Source organism: Mus caroli, chromosome 18 (genome assembly GCF_900094665.2).
Source record: "Mus caroli chromosome 18, CAROLI_EIJ_v1.1, whole genome shotgun sequence".
In the NCBI taxonomy this organism is placed as follows: domain Eukaryota; kingdom Metazoa; phylum Chordata; class Mammalia; order Rodentia; family Muridae; genus Mus; species Mus caroli.
The window spans coordinates 44,929,405-44,956,305 of record NC_034587.1 but is presented as its reverse complement, the minus strand read 5'-3'; positions in this window follow the sequence as shown (position 1 = coordinate 44,956,305).

Genomic DNA, 26,901 nt, shown 5'->3' with positions numbered 1-26,901 from the left:
ACTATCAATTTCTGTGTCCTGTTGAAAGCCAAACTGGTAAAACTTGACTGAGAATCAGTTTAGTGAAACATGGTGCAACTCTGCATTCTCTCTATTCCTTATTCTCCCATTCTCCTCCTGAATACACAGAGAGAATGTTCTCAGTGCTATAAACGTACATGCATCAATGCTTTTGTTTCTGGGTTATGGTGAATGTAGGTCGCTATGCTTTTCAGAGTGAACACCCAAATAGCCCAGGTAACAAGAACTGACTGAATCCTCACCACATCCCAAATGGAATGTGGTAGAAGTAATAGTGGGAGCTAGTGGGAAGCCTTCAAGTCGCTGGGAGCATGCCCTTGGGAGGTATCTTGAGACTGTATCATCTTCTCTTCCTTCTCTTTCTGGCTCCCATATCAAGAGGAACAAACTCCTTCCATCAAGTCTTCCTGCCATATAATATGCTATGTTGTCTCAGGACCATAAGCATCGACACCAGCTATGAACTGAAATCTCAAAAACCTTGAGACAATGTAAACCTTCCCTCTTATCAGCAGCTGATTTTCCCAGGTATTTGCTACAGTAACTGAGAGACAGATTGAAGGGAGGTTGATGTACACAATATAACATTCCACAAGTCAGTAAAAACGTGAAGGAGCTTTTCTTATGAATAAGAATATATGGTCAAAACATTACATTAAGTCAAAAAGAAATTGGTGAAAGAATGAGATTTGTAGTGCAATATCATTGATGAAAATAAAATATACACATGTATCAATCATCTCTATCTATCTATCTATCTATCTATCTATCTATCTATCTATCTATCTATCTATCTATTTATCTATCTATCTATCTCAAGATTATATAGATTGGATGAAATAATAGACATCCAACAACAGAAGTAATGAAGTACAAATAAGAAGAACAAGAAATGATGAACAAGTGCATCAACTGTGCACTTGGTTAAAATTCTAGAAATTAGAAGCCACTGTAAAGAACAGTTTATCTACTAACATGTTAAAATAGACTGAAAAGCTAACAGAGTTGAATTTACCAGTTTACAAAATGTGTAAAAGCACTTTTAGAAACCCAGAAACATCAATATATACATTATAAGTAATAAATAATCAGATTCAAATGTATATATTTTAGAGCAAAGCCAAAAGTACTATTTGAAATGAATAGATTATGTGTATGTTAAAGACAGTCTAAGTAGGCACAGTGGTTTTTCAGCATCCTCATCCTCGACCAGATGGATGGAGATGTTCTGATGGCCAGCATGTTTTGTGTGCAGCATTGACATTCCCATGACTTCTTCATAAAATAATCTGGCTACATGAGATCAGGCTTGGCAATCGCTCTCCCTCAACTTTTCTAAAATGAAAATCTCCACATTATCCCTAGAAGCAAGCATCCTTGCATTTCAAATAGCCAATTATGTTTGTTGTATAACTGATTATGCTGGTTATAAAAATTCAACTGCAGCAGCCACACACATGCCATGATTTGAGAGGTGTGCTTGGTAACTAGGCAGCATTTTCTCAGGTCTACCATGAGGGAATCTCATTGGGACTGTTCCATTTAATCTTCACAACACACTTCAGGGACTGGTAGAAACAATTTAAATAAACAGAAAATGACATTTAGAGATGTAGATTTTCAACTGTAACCCAGGGGAGAAAACAACCAACCACGTAGATCTGCAGTCACAACAACTGAGGGCCCTCACATCACACATTGCACACTCCTCAGCGATGCACGCATCTATTCTGAAATCTTTCTTTTGGAACCTAGATCAGTGGTTTTTCTTAACTCAGTGGTGAATAGAGATTATCATTTTTCTCCCACCCAGCACACTCCCTTCTGTTAAAATAGCATCCAGAAAAACGGCTATGATCTCAAGGTGGCGCACGCCTTTAATCCCAGCACTCGGGAGGCAGAGGCAGGTGGATTTCTGAGTTCGAGGCCAGCCTGGTCTACAAAGTGAGCTCCAGGACAGCCAGGGCTACACAGAGAAACCCTGTCTCGTAAAACCAAAATATATATATATATATATATATATTTTTTTTTTTCAACAAGAAAACACATAGTAGTTGAAGCAAGTTTAGCTTTCTGAAATCTTCTTGACATCCTGAACAAAGAGAGACTTCTGAGTCAGTGACACTGTACTGGAGCCATGATCAGGCTATCAGCAGTTAAATTGCTAAAGCACATTTCCTTGGCAAGGATACATAATACACCACCTAGATTTACCCCGGCTCTTTCCTGTCAATCAGGAAATTGCATTTCCTTGCTTAGAGTGGTTACAACAGCTGATAAGATTTTTTTTTTCTCCTAGCTGCTTTGTTCTTTGTTCCCATGCAATTAGCTGGAATCAGGTAAATCCATTTGAAATCAGGTACAGAGAGAATATAGCAAAGGTGGTTATCAGTTTTTCTATCAACATTTTAGGAGTGCTGTGAATTACCCCTTTGCGTATCTTTCAATAGCTTAGGGAACAAATGCATTTTTCTTATGCTACACATTCTATCTTTCTGACATAGGTTTAGAAATTTTATGGAGTAAAGAAGATTGTGCCATTACAATAGCTATAATACAAGCTGGCTCTGAACAGGGCAGCACACTTATTTAGGATTAGAGCCACAGCATGCTGGGAAAATCCAATGTAGAAGATGGCAATCAAGCCAAGATCATCTTCCAGAATGAGGTCTCTGTATTAGTTCAAGGAGAAGGGAGTATGAGCATCTTGATGTGTTATCAAGTTTTCCAATAAAATAACAGGACAAAAAGCCAATAACAAGACAATTGTCAGAAAAATGGTCCTCTCCAAGCCTAAAATCTAGAGACTCTTCCTGGGATCTTGTCACATGTATCTTATTTATTTTATTACCTCTTTCTTTAACTTCCTTGACTTCTTTCAGGTTAAGGTTGCAAGTATCCAGTATTCCAATTTCAAGTAGCCACTATTCCAGTATCAAGGCAGTAATACAGAAAATCAAGACAAATCTCTTGTAAACAGCTTCACAGCCAGCATTGCATCCTAGGCCATAAAATACAGGGGATACATGAAATGCTGTGCTGCAGAAGCTTCGCAGCAACACTCAGACGGAACACAACCAGACACAAGACGATCTCTGTCCAAACCTCTCAAGCAAGGCCCCTTAAGAAAAGCAATTTCATAGAAAATGAATTTTAATATCAAAGATGTATATTGAAGGCAGTTCAGCAACATGGGCAGATAAAACACCCTCAATGCTTACAGTTACATCATTTGGTGTTATGCTAACAACAGCAGGACAACAACCGGGAGAGTCGTATCATATTCATTTCTTTATAACCCTTTCATATGTATTCATGGGCATGAGTCACAGGACAATTAAGCAAGAATAGGCACAGCTAGTGGGTGGGAGAGCCATCGTCTCTTTCTGTTACTGTAGGAAGTGTGGCTATTATCTAGGAAATTAATAAACATCTTAAGTTAGAAGCGATTAATATTTTGTTTCTAAAATTTTGTATGGGAAAAGAGAGCTTGATGATGGTAACTAGACTGCAAGTCAATCCTGTCAGTGGGAAGAATTAGGATTTACAAAAGCTGAACGTCAAAAGCTAAACACAGAATTAGCTGCTTTAAACTCCAAGGTCTACAGCAAGGCTGTAAACCAATATTTTTTTAAATATTTTAGCAAATAATGATAGCTATTTCTGTTTATAAAGAGTAGACTTTTCCTTTAGTTGTTTTCTTTAAATTTAATTCCTTATTTTGACTTAAAAATTGTATCCTTAGAAAAATGATATTTAAAAGAACCCAAACTAAGAATTACGTTTAATTGGTAATACGTATGTGCACAGTGGCTGCAGTAATGTTTTAAGGCACCCAGCCCTCCCTGAATATTTTGGAGGATTGGAATTTGACAGAAACTGCCAGTTGTCCCTACTATCTTTATCTCCTTTTTACTTTTATTAATAGAATCCAGACATTTTAGCAAGCATGTGATGACTACTATAAACACCACATAGGTCAACTTCTGTTTGAGCTAGCTGTCTGCAACTAAATTCTACTGGGAGGAGTGGGGATGGGTGGGTGGGTGGGGCAGTGTAGGAGTAGGAGTGTCCTGGGAGTAGTGTGCACTATTAGAGAAGGAGGATGGGACACAGCTGGTGTGCCAACCACGTTCCACAATGGACTCAAAAATCACTTCTAGCACACTTAAGCTACTTTTGTTCTAGCTATTTTTTCATCTCACAGCCAATATATACATATATTGACTGTGAGATGAAATTATATATATATATATATATATATGAATATGCATATGTATATGTATATATATATATTAATCTTCACTGAAATGAATTATGCTCTTGCAGATCACTTGAAGAAAATATGACTTGGAGCAGGGTTGTATTGTAGAGAGTAAAAAATAAAGGTGAATATTGTAAGGCATTTTCTTTCCATCTACAGGGTTACTTACCTCTGTCACCTCAAGGGACTGAATCACTGCAAGGACTCTCACGCTTCTTTATGTAAGCAAAATAATAAATCAGGCAATTGCTGCTACACAGCTCTCAACTTCTGTCTCCAGCCCCATCATCCCAATCACCCCAACTCCAGGCGCCTGCCATCCTTAACCCATTTGTGATTCAAAAATTATGATTTCACTCTGTAGTTTGGCTATTCCATTGAAGCTGTACAAAGCACATGACAGAACTTGAGCTCAGGAGCCCTTGGCCTGTGTCCTATTTGATTGGCCTTTCCCATCTATTCTGCACTTTCCTTCCTCCTGGAATCAGAAAATACAGCTAGAAGAATTTAGAGAGTAACTGCACAACATGGATTTACAGATAAAACAGCCCTAGAAATATCAAATTATTCAAAACTGTGCTGTAAATATTTGGCAGAACAGAGATTAGAGAGCTGATGTCTCAACAATTGACTTATGACTCTCCTCTCATAATCTGGGAAGAACCTGCTTTCTGTCCACACGCCACCTCCCAATCTTTTAGGATGTAGGTCTGTTGGTAAAAAAAAAGTAAAGAGAGGAAATGAAAGAATAGACTATACATTCATATCTTATATATACCTTTATATGAAGTATATTTACATAAGTATATCTTCATCAAAAGCTTTCTTGTATTCGTAGTATTGTCTTTTTGAACAAATCTCTTTAAAAAATAAAACTCTACTCTTGAAGAAAGTGTGAGTGCTTCACATGATCCTAAAACATCTGACACACTAGAAGTCTACTTCTCAACTTCACTTTAAGCCACCTGGATCCCCAGTCTTGAGAACTGGAAGGGCATCCAATAGAGAAACCCAAATTCTGTCCTTTACTCCACTGTCTTCCTCACTCCTCTAATGAATCAACAACCGATATGAAGTCTAACCCTTGTTTTTCCCAAAATCACTCTCAATCTCTTTTACCTTCCTTAAAATAGCAAGTGCAAATTTTTCTGCCATTAAAATTATCTAAACTAGTTTCCATCTAGACAGTAAATCTCTAGTATTTTCAAGAGAAAAACAAGATAATCCCGTGTCAGTAAGAACAAAGAAGTGGGGATCACAAACAGTAGCTAAGATATTGCCCTACTCCATTCCATGACAAATTTACAAGGATGAAAATAGGTAGGAATGGAGGGGTAGGGCACAGTTCAACATTTTTTTTCTAGATGGAATATGGGAAGTATCTTTCTATAGCTAGAAAAACATAAAAGCCAATTGCATTAAAATATCTCTTTAAATGGGTTAGAGGAAACAGCCAGTTATCCTGACAAATTTTAGACTGATAATTGGATTACAGAAGAGTTGTAAGTTTAATGACAGCAGTAGGAGTGTGATCAAGCAATGTTCACTTTTTTCTCCATAACTCAGCTGCCGAGTGCACACATACCAGAGATCCCTTCCAACTGCCCTGTGTAGACGCTAAAATAAAATTAAAAGAGAGATTTAAAAACAACCAAGAACTCCATAAGAACCTCAGCTGTCTTCTTCAGAGAAAATTGAAAATGTACTGTGACCCTCCTAAAAATACCTAATAAACAACTGCAGTCAGAAATAAACTATCCCCTTCTCATGACTACTTATTTCCAAGGAGTTCCGGTTGCCAGGCCAAGCTGTTGCTATGATATTCCCATACCCGATTAAGAGACAAACAGTGTAGTTTTCCTGTGATGAGGGATGTTGATGAATTTCACGACCACCGGCCTACGTGCTGCTTAGGCTGATTCAGAATAACCATTGACATCAGAAGCCATCAGGTTGGAACCTGTCAGCTGATATCACTCGCTTCTGCGTATATTGTGTACAAACGGTTTCCTATGTCTAGCGGGGCCATATTTTCCATGCTGTTTTGTAACACATTTCTATGCACTGAAACTATGACAATGACCATATATATCCTTCAAGTCTGGGAAAGGTAGCACTAAGTCATAAAGAAATAAGGCATATTACCTCACACAGAAAGTTAGAAAAGATGACAGCAATCCTTGCTTTTATAAGCAACCACTTTTAATGTTTTTAATTGAATAATTCGATTTTTATTAGATATTTTCTTCATTTACATTTTAAATGCTATCCCAAAAGTCCTCTATACCCTCCCCCTGCCCTGCTCCCCAACCCACCCACTCCCGTTTCCTGGCCCTGCATCTTGAAAGACAAGGCATCAGGAGTGCCAACACTTTTGAAAATTCAGGGTCTATTGTGAACACTCACTTCCTGAGGACTTGTCCTTCCCTCTCTACAGAACTCTGTGCCTGAATTGTACTCAACTGTTCCCGGTGCAGGTGATAGTGAGTTAAGACTCATCCATCATACACATATTAGTTCTGCAAAGGCAACTGGAATTTCGTAAGAACTCAAATTTGGGGAGAAAGAATAACAAATGATATGTTTTTGCATGATTTATGAAGTATTTTTTTAAATCAAATGAGAATTGAACTCAATCAAACCCTGTTTGTTTTACATTTTGTGACCACAGCTAAAGCTGACCTTTAAAATCGTGTTATTATTAAAATCAAATATGGCGCTCCAGTGAAAGTCATGGCCATAGTTTTAATGCAATAGGAAATGAGATATAAAGTCTGCCTGATTTTGCCCTTTATGAAAAGCAGTATAGAGCTGGCCATGTATCTTTACTGTACAACACATGATCAGCATCAAAAAAAAAAGATCTAGATGCATATTTGGACATTAACCATAACTGATTACACATAATTTTCTAGAATAAAATACTTCAAACTTGTAACCATTTTCAGTAATGGATACAGATACCTTTTCTCTTGTCTGCTTCCGATTGATATTCATTTCTTTGAAATATTGAGAGTACCTATTTCACAAAATGCAGGAAGAATAGTCATTTCGTTAGTGATTAAGCTTCCCCATTACTAGCTGTATGTCTTGTTTGAATTGAAACATGCCACTTGCATTGTGGAAACCAAAATGCCCTATCTTTGAATTCTAAGTAGAGCTCTTCCTAGTGTGTAAATGGGTACCAAACTTATCACTAAAAGATAGAAGCTGGCATGTAAGCTTAAGAAGGAGTTGTCAGAAACGTAGTGTCCTTCAGTTAGAAGTACCACATTGTTTAACAGCTACCTAAATCTTTACAAAGTACTAATTGATGTTTTAATGATTCTTACCACAAAAAGCATGAAGTACATTCCCAGGTATGGGTACCCATGCCACGGCCATTATAATTTACATCAGGGAGTATAATAGGTACTCATCAAAGATTAGTTTGTTAATCATTATAATTAGACCTTTTTTAAAAAATCCAAAACATGTAGAGAAAATTTATTTTTAATAAATTTCCATGTAAAAATGTTTCATGCTTATAATTAATCCATGAAGCATTTTATTTATCTCCTGGAGAATTCTACACTTGGGTTTCTTCACATTTGTTTGAGAGGCCAGAGAGATAAGAGCTCCCCTGAATAACTAAACATTCTGGATTCTCTTTTATAAAATGGGAGAGTATCAAAGGACACACTGATGCACTGAGACCCACCTACTGCTCCATGGAGCTCAGCTAGAAGCATGCAGTGCTATCGTATTCTTCTGAAAATATAATCTCATATATTTCATTAAGAAAATTTGTTTCACATAAGGTTGTGCACTGCATGCTGACAATTATATGCTGATTATTTCTCTAGTTTTGATGAATGCATACTCATAAGTAACACGATTTCTTTCAAAACAATGTTACGACACCAGAAAAAAATTCCTCACAATTTCTCCTACAGTCCAAGTCCTAGATGACCCTATTATTGCCCACCCCCATGCTTCTAGCAGAGGCAGTTACAGCTCCAACTCTTTCCTTACTGAGACTGGAATGGTGTTGAACACAGCTCCACACAAATGAAACCATGTAACATGCCTATTTTATGTTAGGTTTTCTCTCATCACAGTAAGTTTGAGATTCAGACATTTCCCCTGTCTTTATCAAGAATGTACTCTTCTCGATTGCTGATCCATGTCTTCCCATATGAATAAGCCAGGCTTGCCTATCCAGCCCACTATGATAAGCCACTGGGCTGTTAACAATTTCAGGTTGTTTTGAATAACATTGCTCAAATATCCCAAGAGCAATTGTTTTGTGGAGATGAGCTTTCATTCTCTGGGGAAACTACTCAAGAGGAGATATTTTAGGTAAGAATATGCTGTCAGGACATTTTACAAAGCTTTGCTGTCATGTTACACTCAACAATAACACATAAGATTCTATTTTCTCCCAATTTTGTCTGATATTGTCCAAAAAAAATCAGCCTTTTAAATTTTGTTTTCATTATGGTTTGAGTTTGCAAATATCCCTGAAGATTAACAATGGTTGATCTTTTTATGTAATTTAAAAAATCTGGACACATTTCCTGGTAATGGACATATTCACATATCTCATTTTTGTTTATTTTTTTGAGTCAATTGTCCTTTTGTTATGAATTTTAGATAGGTTAATACCCAGAACACCAATAATTTCCAGAACTGTATGTTCTACAAATATATTCTTTAAGTCTGTAGGTGGTCAACTCATTTTCTGAATTATGTATTTTATGGGTAAAACATTTATATTTTAATGGATTTTAACACACCAATTTTCCCCCTTAGGTTTGTTATTATTTGTTCTAAGAAACATTGTTCATGCAAAATTTTAAAAAATGTTCTCTATATTTTTCTATAATTCTCACCTTTTTAATATAATTTTATATAATTATATATTTTTCTATGATTATCACCTTTTGTTTTAAGCTCATGATTCATACCAAATTGTTCTTCATAGTGAGCCGTAAGGACTAAAACTCCATTATTTTTGTCTAGATAAACCAGCATCCTTTGTGAAAAAAGGTACTTCTTGCACAATTGATTTTTCTCTGTTGCATTCATTAAAGACTTACTTGCTGAATGTAGATCCCTTTTCTGAATTCTATATTCTATTTCATTTATCTGGGTCATCATTTATTATTATGTTGGCATAACTCTTTGATAACCATGACCTTATGATCCTGAATTAAAGAAACATTACTTTTCTTTTTTATTGGATATTTTCTTTATTTACATTTCAAATGTTATCCCCTTTCCCAGTTTCCCCTCCAGAACCCCCCCCCCCGGCTTCTGTGAGGGTGATCCCCCACCCACCCACTCCTGCTTCCCTGCCCTGGCATTCCCCTACACTGGGGCATAGAGCCTTCACAGTACCAAGGGCCTCTCCTCCCATTGATGCCTGACAAGGCCATCCTCTGCTACATATACAGCTGGAGCTATGGGTTGCTCCATGTGTACTCTTTGGTTGATGGTTTAGTCCCTGAGAGCTCTGGGGGGGGGGGGAGGTTCCTGGTTGGTTGATATTGTTGTTCTTCTTATGGGGTTGCAAATGCCTTCAGCTTCTTCAGTCCTTCCAGCGTTTATCCTTAGTTACACCTTGTAAAAAAACGCTTTGCAACTTTGCAAATTCTCAGTCCTTAGAGTGAGGCACACATTTTAGAGTGAATTTTTCAGCTTCTACACATATGCGCTCATGTGTGTACACATGCCTGCACACACGCACACACACACACACGTCATCATCATCATCATCTTGTAATTGTATTAAATCTTCAGCTCAATGTGGAAAGTATCATAAACATCTGATCATTATGTCTCTGCACCTTCTGGTAGGTTAGTAATGGATGCTGGATCTCAGTGTCCCAGCTTGCACTGCCCTGAAAAATCTACTTTGATGCAACCTGGATTCCATCTTGAACTATTTTGTAGCTTTCAAAGCTCAAAGCTTCTCTTTTTACTCCTTTTTACAAAGTAGGACTGTGAACTGAGTCAGACATAGCAGAATGCCCAATCTCATTTGAGGTCGCTTAGTTAAGGATTCTAAATAATCTTTAGAAATAACCGATAATACAGTGATTTGCTTCTCCCCTAAACATTTGATGCCAAAAGGTGTTTCCTGAAAAAAAATGACAAAATTCATTAAAATTTTTATCTGAAATCACAAAATGATAGCTTTTGCATTTCTTGATTTGATTGCTACTTCCTGTATGATCTTTAACTATTTGCAATCACTAAGACTGCATTAGACAAGCATTCGCCTCCCTTAAAGAGATGATTCATTCTCATACAATGCACATAAAAGCTCTGCCTTACAATTTGCCTCAAACTTTTGAACAATTCATATATTCAAATTTTTTGGTAAATTTTAAATGCCAGAAGATGTAAAAAAGGGGGGGGGGCGGCTTTAGATATGTCGTAGTTTAGAGGAGAGAGAATGTGCTCCATAATAAACGACCATGTCATAAACACCAAATAAATAAGCATGTGGCTTTGAGAAATTCAGAGACACATCTGAAGCTAATTTCTAGGTCAGTATTAACTATTGAGACCACAGAAAGATGATGATCCCACTATTGATGCAGGTAATAAAAAGGATTTTCAAAACATTTGCTACTTTTCTTCAGCCATGTTGTCATCTTTTTTTTTTTTCTCCCCTTTCCTTTTTCCCTCTTGCTCTGGCCCCATTCCCTCCAGGCCCATAGGTTCTTTATTTGTTTCTCATTACAGATAGTTGTGAGCCACCATGTAATTGCTGGGAATTGAACTCATGACCTTTGGAAGAGCAGTCAGTGCTCCTAACCTCTAAGCCATCTCTCCAGCCCATTTTAAGTTGTCTTAGACTCTTCCTAAAACACCAAACTACCATCTCCCTCATGTATACAGAAAGTATACATTAACATCTAACATATTGCAGGCATCGAGATAGTCTCTGAGCTATAGCACAAAGACATTTATCTTCACGGACCTCATCAAATTTATATTATCCAGTGTCTTGGTCAGGGTTTCTATTCCTGTACAAACATCATGACCAAGAAGCAACCTGGGAAGGAAAGGACTTATTCAGCTTGCACTTCAACATTGCTGTTCATCAACAAAGGACAAGAACTCACACAGGGCAGGAAGCAGGAGCAGATACAGAGTCCATGGAAGGATGTTACTTGCTGGCTTGCTTCCCCTGGCTTGCTCAGCTTGCTTTCTTATAGAAGCCAAGACTACCAGCCCAGGGATGGCACCACCCACAATGGGCCCTGCCACCCTTGATCACTAATGGAGAAAATGCCTTACAACTGGATCTCATGGATGCCATTCCTCAAGGGAGGCTCCTTTCTCAATGATAACTCCAGTTTGTGTCAAGTTGACAAACAAAACCAGCCAGTACATCCAGAAAGGGACACATAATAAGCAAATAAAATAAAACACCCTAGCAATATTTGGAAGAAAATAACCAGACACAGTAGTTAAGAAAAAAATAATAATAACTGGGCAGTGACTCTAGATGGATTGAGAAAAGAAATGGTATTTGCAGACATCAGCATGCAGGTGAAGAATGGGGCTAAAGAATGAGAGTGATATCACATTCACATACCAGCCAGGCCCACTGCTCCTTGGCTTCTGCGATCAGGCACACTCAGGGTGGTACCTGACATGAGTGTTCTTTAAAGAAAGAAATAGTGGCTTCTGTACTCTTCTAGCCTGGCATGAATGTTATAGAGGTGTGTGCTGGGCACCCTCAAGTTGACAGATGTGTAATCTAAAGCTGTAAGAATGAGGGTAGAGGATAGGAGAGAATTCTTCACTCACATCCAGCCAAGAAACTTTGTGGCTTTTCCTTTAGAGTCAGTCATCCATGCCAGCTGCATTAGAAACACCACACAAAGGCAATGGTAGAAAAAGTAGGTCATTTGTATCCAGAGACTTGACATGGTATTTTCAGTTCAAATATTAGATAATTTGAGAATTATACAAAATGGCTTCTGTTAGTAAGCCAAATTAGTCTCCAGGATCTTATTCTGACAGTGCTCTTAATATGACTTGAACAATGTCAGAACAGAAAGAAATAAGCACGCAGATGAAAACATCAGATGAGAAAAAAAAATCCATTTCATCTCCTTCAAACAGCAATGTACATCCAAAAGCAGAATTTCTGGTCTGACTTACCACAGCAAAGAGCTGGGCTCACTTAAATGATAAATTGAATAACAGCCCATAATAATGCACTTTTATGCTTTAATATATTACAAGGCTTTCATGTTTTACAGTAAAGTGGAGAATAATTCTCCTACCATTTTTATTTATTTAACACAGAATAATGAATTTTATATGTCTGATTACATGCTCAGACATATATAATTTGTCTCATATTGTTATCTTGATATAAAACTTAAGATGGTAAGATATTAAAAGCAAGGATCAGACAGATTTCAAACTACTATAGATGCATCTACACATTTTAGTTTCCAGACAGGGTTTCTCTGTGTATCCCTAGCTGTCCTAGAACTTGCCCTGTAGATCAGTTTGACCTCAAACTCAGAGAGTGGCCAGACTCTACATCTTGAGTACTGGAATTAAAGCTATCTAGAACCACTGTCCCTGCCTCTTCCTCCTCCTCCTCCTCCTCCCCCCTTCCTCCTTCTTCTTTTTCATTGTCTTTGTCTTCATCTTTGTCTTCTTCATCATTGTCTTCTTCTTTTTCTTCTTTTCCTCCTCCTCCTCCTTCTCCTCCCCCTCCTCTCCCTCCTCCTCCTTCTTTTTTTCTTCTTCTTCTTGTCTCAAGGAAGGAAACAGTGTGTAGGTTGACATCTTGATATGATTTCCTCATCTCATTATTAAAAAGTAAAGCTGTAGTTGCAGACTAGAAACAGAAGAAGATCACACTTGTAGATATGTTGATCAAGAACACATGCAAAATGCATGTGTTTTAGTTCAGGGACTATCATTCACAAAGCCTGTGGAAAAAGAACTCCTTATTATCTACACTCATTCTATGCAGAGATGAACAAACAATAGACTGTTTGGGGAGTCCTGAAGTACCAAATGTAAATTCCAAGTAAAGAGAAATTAAAGTAACTCTGAGGGCCACTTACTACCACAGTCAGGCACAGACGTAGCTACATATATAACATCTCAAGAGATGGGGACTACAGAGTCTATAGATGCTTATAACAATATCACAAAGGAAAGAGGTAAGGCATCACTAGTGTGGTTTTCAGCTAAGGTCTTAGGTTACACCTTTCAGCATGAAAAGAGTTGGACCATAAACAAAGTTGAGGTCCAAGGAAGGCAAGAACATCTGTAGGTACATATTTATTTATCCATGAGGCAGGGCACATGAAGAGATTTGAAGAGTAGGGTAAGTAAAAATATGACATCTGTCCCTCAGAGCCAAGGGATAGCCATCTGCAATGAGTAATCCTGAGGGAAGCAGACACTCCCTGAGAAGAAAGAATTTTCCTTACTAGTAGAAGTAGGGCCATGGAGATCTCCACGGGACCGTTGACAGGAGGCACCTAGGCACAAGAGAGTTAAGAGAAGCCTATCACTGTAAAGACTGGCAATAGCAAAGCAGTAGGCAAGTGAGCTGTGAAATAAAACTCTCATTTCATAGCTTGGACATTTCAAACAGTCTAAATTTGTTAGGGATAGATGTATGTTTATTTTAGAACCAGACACAGGAGGAAGAGATTTTTGATTCCTTTGTTTTGTATCTCAAACTTAATTGACTGATGTCTGATGACTTCCCTGGTTTACACCGCACACATTCCCAGATAATTTTCTCTCTTCCCTAGGCTATCCTTTGAAGTTTTGATTATATTTACTATCAAAGGGGAATCACGGAAGAGACCTAAAGAACTTGAGCTTGATTTAAGTAATCAGCTTCAGAAGGTTGTTTCCACTTCATTATAAACAGCGGCCTCTAGGAATAAGATGAATCTGATTTGGAAGAAAGCAGGCAAGGGGACTCATGGGAAATCGAGGGCTGCCTTGTTCAGTGGGACTAGCAAAGACATCACTCAGCTCAGTTATGCACAATTTCCGATCACCATGCTACCGCATTAATTTATTGTACATTTTTTGAAAGAATTAGGAGAGCGTCTTTATTTATATTCTTCTATCCTCACCCTCCTCTCTGTTTCCTGGCCAATAACACCAGGAAGGTTTTCAAAGCAGCCAACACTGATTAAGCATAAGGTGGTTCTCTCTCATCAATTTAATATTTCCTTTTCTATGAAAGACCTGAGAAGAAATTACCCTGACAATTACCCTGACAAGAAAGATAGCTTTTGGTGAAGGACCTAGGCAGGAAATATTTCTTATAAACAATCTCTCTGTGGTCTCAAACCTATCCCATTAGTGCTGAGGGATGAGGCAACTAATTATGCACGAGGCCATGGCCAGAATTTCTGACATCAAATAAACCTTTTGATTTAGGACTGACCAGTTAAAAATAAATTCTTTCTCTGATTCATACATGGGTTGTGATCATGCTGCTGGACATTAGTGGGATACCAAGTGGAACAGTGGAATTTGGGATGTCCAGGGATAGAAAGGGTACAGAGGAGTCCACACATAAGGAATGAATTGTCCATGTGGGTGGTACCCTATTCTCCAGAGTGTGCTGGGTTCATGACAGACGTTATGATTGGAAGGGGGCTCAGAATAACATCTTGCCTTCAGGTGCAAGCACACATAGTAGCGTTCATAGACCTTACCACACTGGTTCACATTTTTGATCAATTCGAAGGACTGAGCTATGTCCTTAATACAGCTCTAATTTTTAAAGATTTATCTGTCACTAAGTTTGTTTTAATTTGGATAAAAAAATGTCACATTATTGGCTCTAAGCAGTGTTGAGCCCCCGATATTACTAAACAAACCAAAAAAAGAAAAAAGAATAAAACCTAATTAAAACAAAAGTGAGTCATACAAAAGTCAATAAAAGATGTTGTTAAAAGAGCAAATGAGTAACCACAAAAAGTGTTGGGTTTGGAATGGCATTCTTTAAAGAAAGCATTTTTTTCTATTATTTGGTGGGGTTATTATTACTACAGATAATAATGGGAAACTAGAAACCTAACAACAAAATATTAGGTGCTTATTCATTAAGCAACAAATGTCTTAAAGAGGACTAGATTATTACATACGTTCTAAAATAGTGAAATAAATAAAAATCATTAGCAAGTGCAAATGACCAAATCTGACCACTGGTAATGTATCTTTTCAGTATCTATTTCCACTTCCTTGTCCACCATGTAATTGCTGATAATATCAGTGAACAAAGACCCTACTGCTATTAAGCAAATGGAGTTTGCCTATAGAGGAAATTAGAATAGTAATTGTACACTTGTCCATGCTTTAGCAGGGGTTGAAGGGCTTGTGCCTAGGAGTTCGGACTTATGAACGCCTGCGGCTAAAAGGAGGCAGTGGATCACTGAATCTGACTCTTAGCCTTTTATAAAACACCACATCCTCCTATGCTGTGGGGATCTATGAAACTTCAGTAACCAAGGACATAGTTTCCGGCAAAGCCACATCGCTCATCATTCAAGTCATTTCCACACTAAACAGGCACAGGAAGTAAGGTGAAGTTCTCCATGCTTCCCTATCCCGGAGAGAAAAGCTCTTCTAGATTCCCTGGGAGTGTGGTGGTCTATACAAAGGAGGGAGGGAGGGGTAAGATTGTCCTTTACGTCAGCACATTCTGCTGTGAGAAAACATCACTTCCATGTCAATATTAAAATTCAGACTGAATATAAACAAACAGCCACAAAAGAGAGGTAATGCTTCTGGTTAAAGGTTGGGCATTTGTTCAGGAATGTAATTAACTTCTTCATAATGCACCTAGAAAGACTGAAAAAGATTTCTCAGCAGGCAGCAATCTGACAAATAAAGGCCCTTTCCGTGGCAGCATTTGAGATATCCTTGGGCTTCTTTTCTTCAAATTATACAAGTTTATCAGTATTTCTTTTTTTTTCCCCCTGTGACTGCTATTAAAATACTCTGTAGAAAGGTAATCCGCAGAACAGTACTGTTATTGTTTGAATGTCAGCAAAACAGCAGTGTGATCATTCAGTTTGTGTGTGCAGCCAATGCTAGGTCATCTTATCCCGCTTGAAGGTCAGTCTCTCTTTCTGTGAAGCTTCCGTCTTTAAGTGGAAAAAAAAATATGCACAGAAATGCAACTGAAGCTCTGATCCACACAGACAACCTCTACAATTACCCAGTGGACCCTGCTCTGACCTACATCAAAGAGCCAGACATCACGGGTTGCCTCTTTTCCGTAAGAAAAGCAAGCACATGGTGAATGCCAGCAAGGTGCTATAACATCAGATGGAGCCATCTTGGCCATCTTGGCTACTTGTGTGGTGATAAAATACTTGACAGAGGCAACTTAAGGGAGAAAGGGTTGGCGCTATAGTTGACAGTTCATGAAACATCACAGTGGAGAAGCCAAGACAACACGCATCTGGTCCCATTAATCATGAGCCTTGGGTACATGAATCCTAATACTCAGCTTGTTTTCTTCAATTTATGCAATCCAGGTTCCTCTGTCCAGGGAATGTTCCCAAGCACAATTAATATAAGTCCTCCCACATCAATTAATACAGTCAAGCTAATTCCCCATATCCAGGCCTTGAGGCCCATCTCCCAGGTGATTCTTGTCTTTCAAGTTAACAGTTTTACACTCACACCATGGCTGCAGCAAAGACAGCCACAGGCATGAAATGCTTACAGGGGAAGGGGATTCTGGAAGCCAAATTTGCCTTCTTTCTCAGAAAGAGCAAGACTGCTTCTGGATTAAAAGGACCCAATCTAATATCCAAGTTCTCTGAAACATGCTAAGAAGTATGTGGAGAAATTGAGAGGCATTTGTCAGCAAAGTGAAGCAGCCCAATATAAAAAGTACCCAGAGAAGATGCCAGTTTCAGAAAAGGAAAAACAATCAATTGGGCATCATGTATTTTCCTAAAGAATCACAACACAGGAGATGGTGAAAGTACTTGATGAATAAAATAGCCAGGTCCTATGGAAGTAAGATATTCATCTTAATAACAATAATTTAGAGAAAGATATAATGAGCTTAGTTCAGATTAAAAACTTCAGTAATGCCTCCCATGAACCAGTCACTAGTTTTGATGTTATAAATATGGGTGAAAATACTGTCATTACACCAGGGAAAAGTGTATTATTAGCAAAGACTATCAGACTGTATATGGTTAACTTCAATGTAACGAACTAAATTCTATTATAGCATTGGGGTGGGAATTCAGGCCAGACTAAAAGATCAAGCGAGGTTTTCTAGAAAGCATAATGCTTCAACTGTCTTTTATTTAGATCAAAGCCCAGAACAGTTTAGTTCTGTGCTACAGGGCAGCTAGTGTAATCCCTTTGAGCATACTTACTCATTAATTAAAAATGGGTGCAACAATACCAACCCCACAGGTTTGTTATACGGATTAAAAGATTAAACATGTGAAGGACTTGTTCCCCTCTTGAAAATGTGCACTAAATGTTTTCTTTCCGGCAGCCTATTAAATGTTAGGGCTGGGAGGTGCCGGAGGTTTGAATGACCGATGCTGCTGCTTTTTAAGTGAGCAGGCTGTAGGCATGAGGCCTGGTGAGATCGTCCAGGGCATGCAATCTGGCCTTAGAGCCAGTTCTTGCCACCTGTAGGCTAGCACTGTACTATAGCACCGAGTCATTACCGTATAGGGCTGTAAAGATGAATAACTATAGTATAATCAGGAAAAGAATGCACTGTAGGTCTGGAGATACTAGGAGAACAGATAAGATAAGTCCTTGGGGAAAAAAGTCTGTGGAATAGCTGAACAATCAGTCTTAAACCTAAAATAGGACTTGTCTTAAAAAAAAAAAAAGCAGAGTTTGAGGATGGATGGAGAGATGACTCGGTGACTAAAACCACTTGTTATTTCAGAGGACACTGCATTTGATTCTCAGCACCCAGTTATCTATAACTCCAGTTCTAGGGGGTTTGATACCCTCTTTTGGCTTCCATACACACTGGGCACACACACACAGTGTGTGTGTGTGTGTGTGTGTGTGTGTGTGTGTGTGTGTGTGTGTGTGTGTGCAGGCAAAACACCCATACACACTTTTTAAAACTCTTTAAAAAAAAACTAGAATAGACATCAAATCTAACTTTTAAATAACCAATCATAAATGATATGTAAGGTTTAATTAAGAATTATCTTCAACAACATCATCTCTGAACAGAATGTGTATCAGTTGACAAAGGACACGTCAAAATTAAACTTTCAAAATTCTTAAGCTGTTGAGATGTAAGTGCCATTAATAGGAGGCAGGGTGAGAGCATCCAGGGCATGGGAGCTGGCCTTAGAGCCAGTGCTTCCCACCTGTAGCCTAGCAGTGTACGGTGTCTAGCACTGTGTCATTACCATAGAGGGCTATGAAGATGAATGAATATAGTAAAAACAGAGAAATAACACACTACAAGTATGGAAGTACTGGTAACTGATAAAACTGAGAACTGGTTTAAAAAAAAAAAGACAAAACCAGAAAAACAGCAACAACAACAACAAAGAGAAACCACTGTGAAACTTTAGGTGTGATTCATGCAATTCACAGTCTTCAACCTCCTGGCTCCGGACCTGTTTACATGGATACTTCTTTTGAAACAGGCACAGGGACAAGACGTGCAGGAGGTGCAGATATGGTCCTTGATCCAAGCCTAGGTTGATCTGGCTGAGAAATGATTGATTCTAAGGCAGAGATGGAAATAACAGATCAGGAGGAACAGACCCCCCCTCCACTGTTCCCCGGCTTCCCCAACTCTACACCAAACATCTTTGGGATACCTACCTTGTAGCATGCCATTGAAAAGTAATCAAAACCAAGGGAAAAGAAATGTTCATTGCTCAATCACTGGTCTAAGCGTCTTCTTCTACTCCTTCTTTTTTCTCAGTCACTGGGCTGTGTACCATCCCAGGTTGGATGAGCTGACCGAAGACAGGAAAGACTGCAAAGATGCAAGTACTGAGTAGAAAAGTACATTCAGATAAGCCCAGGCTGAAGAAAAGCCAGGTTCCCTAGAGAGCACATGCTGGGTGTAACCAGAAACATCGGCCGCTGTCAAACAGCAGACTTAAACTTAGGAAACATGCCAAGTCCTGTGTGATTCAGATGTCAGAAAGCAGCCTTTGTATGGCTGCTTTCCTAAAATCTAGTGGTGTTGATGGTTTACTAGGGGTGAGGCTCTAAGCTGTATTAGAAGTGAGAGATGACTTTCCCTACATACGAAAGTAAGAACAGCCTCTGCTCAAAGAAAAAAAAAATCTCGATCTGAATTGCGAAATCTATTTATTAACTTCTCTTTCAGCTGAGTTCATGCCCGGGCTACACTAATGCTCATTTGCTTCATAGCACTTTCTAAGATACAGGTGTGAGAAGATGTTGAGGCTTTTGTATATTCAGGCATAGGAAGATCTTTTTGTTCTTCATCAGGATTAAACTGACCCTGCACAAATGCCTTAGGATAATCTAGACCCTAAAACCTTGCCTAAGAGGCCTTCTTTGTCTTTGCACAGTACATTCCTTTAAAGGCCCATTGCTTAATGAAGGCTGCCCTTAAATAGATGGCTCCGGCTTCGGTAAGGTATTCCCCTGCTGTGACCTTCCATAGAAGAGGATTTCATGAAGACAGGAAGGTTATGGAAAAGTCACTGAGTGTCATGGCATTATTCTTTAAGCTTCCGTAATGTTGAGGTTTGTCTCTTAGCTGTAAACTCTGGCAGCTGTTAATCAGCTTGCCCAAGTCTGACATCCTAGAGGCCCTTGAAGTTACCAACAGCTTGAAGAATGGCACACTTGAGGGGTGGCTTGTTTGGCACATAGAGTTTCTGCATGTTGGCACCTCAACCTCCATGTATCTGTGGTCATTGGCATTCCAGCTTCTAAAAATGTAAGCTAAGTAAACCACTGTTGTTTATAAACTCTAACTTCCAACATGTTGTTATAACAACAGAAAATAGACCAAGATACTGCTCAATGATAAGTGTGTAACATAAAAATATCTATGTCTCAGATTAAGTAAGATAGCTCTGTAGGGCTTATTTATCACAATGCCATAAACACAGTAAATATGAAATAAATGTCACCTATAGCTATTTCATTATTAAAGTTTGAGTATTTATTTACACCTATGTCTTTTCTTTGTTAAGACTGTTGAGAAACAGGCTCATACATCCATTACATTTATTTCTATATTCAGTCAGCCAAGAAACATTTATTTAAGTAGTTAGTCACCTTTCGAGGAAATGCAAAGATAAGCAAAAAGCCCCAAGTAGATGCCAATTCCAAAACTCCCATGTAGAGATGTGGAGCTGTGAAGCAGAGAGAGTAAAACATTAAGAAGCAACTCTGGGGCCAACGGGGAACTTTGAAGTGGGGATTCATGAGGGAAGAGTTAACCAACAAGAGAGGGCAAGGAGAATCTTCCAGGCCAGAAGGACACAGGGATACAGGTTTATGACGCATCATTTTCAAGGATGAGGGATAAGGGACTGGGAAGGAGCTAAGGGAGAGTAGAGCATCACAGATAGGGACAATGCCCCACAGAGCTCAAAGGCGATGGCATGTCCTTCAAACTTCTTATGTGATGATGGAAGTAGGGTCATCTCAACATTTATCATTGGAAAAATCTCACTCTGGCTATAGTCTGAAGCCTAGATAATGTGAAACAAGTTGTTGGCAGGGCGTTGCCTAAGAAACTACTGCTGGAGTCTATACAGCAGGTCACAGGTTGAAGCAGCCACTGACAGTACATATGAAGAGCACTGGGCAAAATGAGCGATTTGGAGATTAAAATCAATACAACTTTGAGTGGGCTGCTCACTGAGGGTAAAGTGAAGGAGGTGCTAAGATAGCTCTTATTTCCACACCAGCTTTCCGAGTTTGGAATGGATGCTTAGTGTGTTTGCAAAGAACCCAAATGTATATATTCAAATTACCTGTCCTGAAAAAGTTACCCCAAGTCTTAGGATGCATAGGCCATTAACATTTATGAAGCACATTCAGATGCATTTTACTATATCCCTACTGAGGCCCAAAAAGGAACTAATTTGCTTCTGAGTGACAGCGTGAGTAAGGGACAGGATAGGCACTGAAGATCCATCCCCCACCCCTCTGCTCCAAAGAGCTGACATTTACAGCATCTGAGTACTTAAAACAAACTCTAGACTTCTGAGGTAAGTTTGCTTCCACAAACACATGGCCTTTCAATCTGTACATTTCTGTATGTATGTCTTGAACTTTCTTGATAGGAAGAAAAGAATAACTAGGCTACAGTTCTTACATTTCTTCTGCAAACTTAATAGATAGAAAAACTGGCAGACTAAATATCCATACTAACAATTTTTTGAATAAAGGCTAGCCCACTGTTCCTTACACAGCCACAACAAAAACCCTGAATACCAGTTCTGTCATTTAAGAGTATCTGGGAATGTGTAGATAGTCTCTGAACATATGCAAAACAGGAGCTTCTATAGCAAGCCCTTACAGGTATTTTAGGGATTAAATTTCATTGTATAAGCACAGATAGCTTCAGTGTCCTCAGTAAATATAGCTAAAGTAAAGGTTCACACCTTTTATTGGAACTAGTGTAATCAATAACTGAAGATCATGTTGGAAGAGGACCAAAAAAAAAAAAAAAAAAAAAAGAAAGAAAAGAAAGGCTGGATGAGTTTATCAGATGGTCATTTTATAGGAGTTTTCGGTATTTGGGTGTCATCTTATGAATATGAGAAAGAAAATTAGATGTTCTTCAAGGAAATAGAATGTAAGGGCCGTGAAGTTCAACATTGTGAAGGGCAAAGTGGGATGGAGAGAGAGGTGCCACAGGCTACTGCCACTCCTCAGAGTCCTGACCAGCTTCTGCTCACGACATGAGATCTAAGATGGCTCCTGGGATGCCAGTGAGATGGAAAAAGGCAACCATGGAGCTGGTTGCTTCCCCTATCTTCACAGAAGTCCTAACAGATGACAATGCTCACCTCCCTCACCCCCACCACAGGGCTTTCATTGGGGGCACTGTAATAGTGGAGTGAGATACAACTGGCCAAGCATTTAGGGGTTTGGGCTCGGCTCAAACACTGTATCTAATCTTACACACTGCACAATAAATTCAGATCTGCACCCTGATTCTGGTCTGATTACTGGGATTCATCACATGACTCCATTGCTTCTCCCAACACCCCAACCCCAACCCCCACATGTGCCAACTTCAGTCCTCTTCCCACAATAGAGTTGCTGGGTTTTCTTTTTTCTGGATTACTGATAGATTTTTTTTTTTTTTGTATATTAAGAGACACAATCCACGATCCATATGAGAAAATGTTATCAGTGTGAATTAATCCCATGCTGAGATCAAGCAGTGATTCTAGGTATCTCTGACTAGTTCATAGTTACCAATGGCAACTGTATCTGTATGGAAAATAGGGTCTTTGGAACTCCAAGGAACTGAGAACCAACTTGGATAGGAAACCTTGGTAAGACTATCTTTGCTCTCAGATTTGTAGCCTGGTTGATGAAATAAAGACAAACAAAGATTTAATTACAATATATTGCACTAAAATTTTCATAGAAGTGTTCTCAGCTCTAAAGCCATGAAAGTAAGAAACAGTTCTTGATTGACTTCACTGAATTTCCCAAAATTCATCCCACACTTTAGACTCCCAATAAAAGTCTGCAGAATGCATGCCTGTGTGGAGTTCAGAGAATTGGACACCATCTGCACGTGTATGACAGCTCCCTCTTTGGGGACCACACACTGTGTGCAGAGCCTCAGAAATTCACATCTAAGGTGAATTGTTTTTGCTGGTTGATTCCTTAGTGTTGGCAAAAACACATTTCTTTTTTTCTTCCCCTATAGACAGTGGAAGGTTCCAGCAGCTGAGAAGTATAGAGTGTGACCGACAGCCTGCTGGGCAGATTTTCTCTGTATCTCATCTCAGAAAGCTGACAGAGAAATGCTTAGGTAAACAGGACAAAGATCTATGCTATGTAAGAATTTCACTTTGATGCATGATAAGTTTCTCTGTTATTAAAGAATATATACACATTGTGCTATAATTTGCGCAGCCTACCTTTTCAGCTTGAACAGAGAAGGAACTGTCACGTTTTCTTCCTGAGAGTGGAAAACAGCAGACTACAGACTTTACTGTAGTCACTGAATCAGATCCTTCTCGCCAGTCATGCTGATGGCAACAGATGTGCATGTACTGAACGGAATATTAAATGAATGAATGAAGAATGAATGGATGGGCTCTAATGGCATATGATGAAAGTCCAACATAAGTCAGATATTCATTATAAAAGAAACCCTTCATTACTGGCACTATCAGATTAAAGTGATAGCAGATCTCTATGTATTTCATAGGCTTTTGTGGTTGTAAAAAAATTGGCATAAAATCACAACTTATAAATATCTGTTCATAAGAGTCCTGTCTGCTAGTTACTCAGCTTTCCTAATAGGTAGTTTCCAGGTGTGTCTATCCATTTGCAATGAGAAAAATACACACACACACACACACACACACACACACACACACACACACATATATATATATATATATATATATATATATATATATATATATGTTTATATATATATATACTTATTCTGATTATAACAGGTGGAGATGTAAATTATCCTTGTATGCATAAAATAGTCACCAAATGAGGTTTTAAAGGATGCTGGTACTACCTGAGTCCCACTACAAACTGATTAAAGCAGATTCATATAAGACAAACTCTAGTCTTATATATTTCTAAAGTGCTTTTTAATTTGTAGTCTGACCTAAACACTTCTAATGCCACTCTTATCTACCCCTTGGCCAGACAGAATATAGGTGCTATCCAACTTTCTTAAACTCTAATTACACAGGCCTCACCAGAAGATCCTGTTAAAATGCAGTTTGGGGTTTTGTGGATCTGAGATGGTGCCGAGAATATGTCTATTTAAGAATTTCCAAGTGATGGTGTGATGTTATTGGTCAGAAAAAAAAATTCACACTAGGAAAACTAGGAGATAAATCACTCATAATCTGTGGCCTCCTACAAGGAAAGAAAAGATCTCTCAGGAGATATCAAGGATGACATACATCAGCCTTTAATTCACTTCAATTTTGAAATAATGCATGAAGAGTGATTGAGAAATACCCATGTCCACCAGGCAGTGGTGGGGCACACCTTTAATCCCAGTGCTTGGGAGGCAGAGGCCAGGTAGATTTCTGAATCCAAGGCCAGCCTGGTCCAAAGAGTGAGTTCCAGGACAGCCAGGACTATACAGAGAAACCCTGTCTTAAACCACCCTCCCTCCCCCCAAAAAAAAGAGAGAGAAAGAGAGGAATAGCCATGTGCTTTAGTAACCCTGCTGACTAGCTGGGGCCTCTTCAAAAGGCTGGTATACCACAGTCATTGTAGCAGCTTATGAGTTAATACCTGCTATGTCAGTGACCCAACAGCTTCTACACTAGGTGATGGTGTTCTCTGATTGGTTAGACCTTTTGCTGAATTGGCTATTAAATCTCTTAAATATCACTCATGAGCACCATACTAACTGTGACCCTTGAAAGGTCAGACCTAGAAAATGGTCTAGTTGTCATCATGAGGTTGTGTTATATTGAAAGATGATCCTGTTTCCTTCCTAATATACATGATTTCGATGAAAGAAGGCATGAAATCAGTAGGGTTTATTACAATAGACAAAGTAATTGTTCTAAAAGCCCAATTTAAGTTTCAAATCCTTGAGTCCTAATGCCCACCCCCAAAGGGGGAAAATATCAGCATCTCATTATGAAAGTTTTTATCATGAACATGAAAATTAGAGAGGAAAAAAAACAGCTTAGTTTAATTAAAGTCTAAAAAATCTATAGAACTGGAAACAATAGAAAAGAATTGCTACTGTCATCAACAGAAGCCACAGGCCTAGCTTGAGAAAAGTTATCTCTAACATATTATTATTAGACATTCACTGCCTTGCTTGGACAGATGAGAAATTGCAATGCACCATGTGTATTCTAATAACCACTTCTTAGAAGTTTCATCAAGATATTTGGATTTAGAAAAATGTTGATATCTATTCATATGCAGCTACTTATTTTGTAAAATGAGTTTGCAGATTTGTAGTTTTACATCATTGTCTCTACTTGTCTTAAGAATTTTATGGAAATCTTAGGTGTGGGGGAGGCTAATTTCTACATGTGTTTAAAATGTTGTGAAAAACTTGCCATGGGGGGGTCTAAATCTTAAATCTTTACTTTTTGTGTATTTCTTTTTAAAGTATAATCCAAAAGCCAAGCCACAACAAAAAAGATGTGTGCATGCATGTGTGTGTGTGTGCATGTGTGTGTGTGTGTTCATGTGTACATGTGTATGCATGCACGTGCTCCTGATTGTTGCATGCACACATGGGAAGGGGGTGCACTCTGTAACATCTGTGAGATTCCTTGACAATTGTGCAGGCACACTCACTTAACAGAATGAGTCAATGTAGGCTCTGTCCTGATGTGGCTGTACTGGTATTTGATGTGCCTCTCTTTATGCCTAATTAAGTCCTAAGTGATCATAGTTAGGGTTAGGGTTAGGGTTAGGGTTAGGGTTAGGGTTAGGGTTAGGGTTAGGGTTAGGGTTAGGGTTAGGGTTAGGGTTAGGGTTAGGATGACATGTTTTCAACATCTTACTATCCACTCCTTAGGGTTGCTAATGTGTACTTAGTCAGTCTCCTCCCATTCCTGGATGCACAGTGGCAGCTCACACCATCCACCTTGCTCATTTCTCCAGTTAATCTGTCTGGCTTTCCCTTTCTTCATGTGTCATTTTCTCTCTAAGTTTTAAAACACACAACTGAATTGCTTTCGTAATTTCTGACATTGTTTCTTCCCTTGTCCCATGGATCTTAATCAAATGCCATATACTTTTTAATGTACTTTATAAAAGAAATTTTGAAGCTCAGATACATGAGTGACAAATTGTCTGTAACCAAAAAACCTCCTTCCTGCATCCTTCTCCTCTTTCCTGTCCCCACACACCCCCTTGCTAACATGTCTAATATCAGGACCAGAAAATCCTCCCACCATATGTCAAAGATACTTGATCTCATTCCGTCTAAGCCTGTGGTGGGGCTTACAGTTCACACTGTCTGCTGTGTCTGATCCCTCCTTGGGGGAGTTCAATTTCACATTTTAATGGTCCCAAACAGACGGAAGAAATAGTTTCTTTTTACCAGACTGAGAAAAGAACAACCATGAACAGTGAGAAGAAATAAACAAATAGAGACTTACATATGAAAGGGCTGGGCCTCTGTGTGGCCAGATCCTATCTGTCTGCTACTCTCTAGCCATCCCCTCCTGTGGGGTAATAACAAAGCAGAAACATGGCTTCAGACCTGCCAAGCTTGAACAGATGGGGCCAGTCAGGATACAGAGCAGGTATTTTCAGCCCTCTGCCTATTGTAGCCAGAAATTTATATGAAGTCTAAAGCACTGAGCTTTTCAAACAAAACTAATGGAAATATATTTTAGAATAGTTTTAAAAGCAGATTCTTTAGATCATGAAGAGAGAGAGAGAGAGAG